Source organism: Macrobrachium nipponense, chromosome 31 (assembly GCF_015104395.2).
Source record: "Macrobrachium nipponense isolate FS-2020 chromosome 31, ASM1510439v2, whole genome shotgun sequence".
NCBI lineage: Eukaryota > Metazoa > Arthropoda > Malacostraca > Decapoda > Palaemonidae > Macrobrachium > Macrobrachium nipponense.
Window position 1 is genome coordinate 19984317 of NC_061093.1, and position 2500 is coordinate 19986816.

The following is a 2500-nucleotide window of genomic DNA, read 5'->3' on the forward strand; positions in this document are numbered from 1 at the left end:
AATCAACTCTCAATAAAAAGATAAAACTTTATGAGAAATGAAACCCATCAGAGGTCCATGCCTTGTCTTTGTAACTAAACATTTCTACAGCAACTAAACAAAAGATCTTTGCATAGAATTCGGCAGCCCTTTGGAAAGGAATACTGATATTTCAAAACGACTGAAATATATAGAACTTTTTTTAGAGACAGACGAGACTGATATAACCTAAGATTTCACCAAGAAGGCTATTTACTAAGGACAAGTAATTTCAATTTATTACAAAAATTTTATAGAAAACTGTGCCCTTTTAAAATGCCACAAGATATATTAATCAAAATGTTTCCTAATATTACGGTGTCTTCGTCGAATCCCATGTAAGACTACAAAAGCAATGATAACTAACTGTGTCATCTCTTGCACTCTGATATTAAACCTAAACCATTAGACGGTGTGGTAATATCTAATGATAATTTATAAAGTCTATTGCTGTTAGTTTTTCTTCTCTCTCATTCACTGTAATGAGAGCTTCAATAATCGCAATTATTCCCCAGTGAATACAACCTCGCCTTCCTGAGTACTACTGGCTACGCAGAACTTTAATAATGTAATTGTGTTGTTCTTAGCCAGGCTAATTGGTCATGTGCTATAATCAAGTGCAATCAGTTGTTCCTGTTACTCAATAGCATCTCACCTTCGCAAATTTCAAGGTGATCGGGTTTTCGTCCTGACAAGATATGTTTGTCGGTCAAGAGGTTTACAGAAGAAACTTGATTGCAACAAATATCATGGCGTGTACTGAAGTAAAAGTTCATTATGATCGTGTTGAAAAGGTACGATAGACGTGTGTCATTTATATCCTTTTTCTTGTGATTAAATTGTTGAAATGTTAAGACAACTTTACCTATTAAATCACTTCCTGTGAAAGCTACTTAAGGATTTGAAACAAGGTGAAATTAACTACGGGTTGCTTAATGAATCTTCCTAAATTTCCCACTACACATAATATTTACAGCCGATTAAATTCGCATGAAGCCTCTTCAACGGCTAATCAAATTTTCCGCTTATCAAGAACATTTTACATTTTTGTCTTTTGATACTGGCTTCGTGCCAGAGATCCAAGACGAAAACAGCGAAAGGAGGCTACATCAAACATCAACGAAATGAAAGTCAGGCATCAGTGACAAACACCCACCACTTGCTATGGAAGTTGCATTCAGAAAGAATCATTTATAGATAAACGAAAACAATAATATACTGAAAAATCAAATGAAGAAGAAGAAGAAGAAGAAGAAGAAGAAGAAGAACGGGAAATTAACCCCAAGTTTCGGGTAGGTTGTTTTATTACCCTTCTATTCGCTTTAATAACCATAAAATATCACACCGAGGGAAATCTTGATCGAAGTGAGCTCGAACTTAGATCAAGGCTTATTGAAAAGGGAATGCAATATATTGAGTATCTTTTGTTGGACTAAACTATAAAATTCTATTTAATTTTTCTACTCCTGACCAGGAATTGAGGCTGCAAGGACACAGGCGGAGCTCTGGAACTTTCATTCCCGTATTATCAACACGAGCAATAACAATGTATAACAATATTATACCCCGTTGGGGGGTAGCGCCCTCAGTGGACCTCATGCGGTGAGCTGTAGACATTACTTAAGTTCTTTAAGCGCGCATTCGGCCCCTAAGCTGCAACCCCTTTTGTTCCTTTTACTGTACCTCCTTTCATACTCTCTCCCATCTTACTTTCCACCCTTTCCTAACAATTGATTCATAGCGCAACAGGTTTTCCTCCTGTTACTCCTTTCAAACCTTTTACTGTCAAATTCCGTTTCAGCGCTGAATGACCTCATAGGTCCCAGAGCTTGGCCTTTGGCCTCATTTCTATATTTAGTTCAATTCAATAACAACGTATAACAACACTGCAACACTTAATGAAGTTATGGAAAAAGATATCCGTCCATCTAGTCACGCTCTCGACCCTTCCACACCGAATGTGGAAAAATGAACGACCATCGGAGAACTGATGCATTTTCTGGTCAGCTGAGCGAGACGCACATTTCAACAGCCGGACATCATTTCAGTTGGGGGAAACAAAGACAGAACACCTCGACCGCGACGCCTACTCACCAGAATCACTTATTTTCAGCAGTGTCACTCTTTTATGGAGCAATTTTATCCGATACACACACTATTCGACGAGACGCGCATGACTGTCTAAATCAAGCTCGGGGTACTAACATAATGATTATTATTATTATTATTATTATTATTATTATTATTATTATTATTATTATTATTATTATTATTATTCAGACAATAAACCCTATTCATATGGAACAAGCCCACAGGGGCAACTGACCTGAAATTCCAGCCTCCAAAGAATATAATGTTTAGTTGAATGAATAACAGAAGGTAATAGGAAATACAGAAAGAAGACATCGGTTATTAAAAATGACAATAAATCAGTAAACTAGAAAATAAATAGATAAAAATGTAAGTAAATGATAAAATACGT

The 2500-nt window shown here is 36.4% G+C and overlaps 1 protein-coding gene across 2 annotated transcripts in view; it reads right to left on the reverse strand.

The window, feature by feature from the left end:
• LOC135206674 (netrin receptor UNC5B-b-like) overlaps positions 1 to 2500 on the reverse strand; it is a 429533-nt gene that overhangs the window by 280079 nt on the left and 146954 nt on the right. The gene's annotated exons all lie outside the window — the stretch shown is intronic.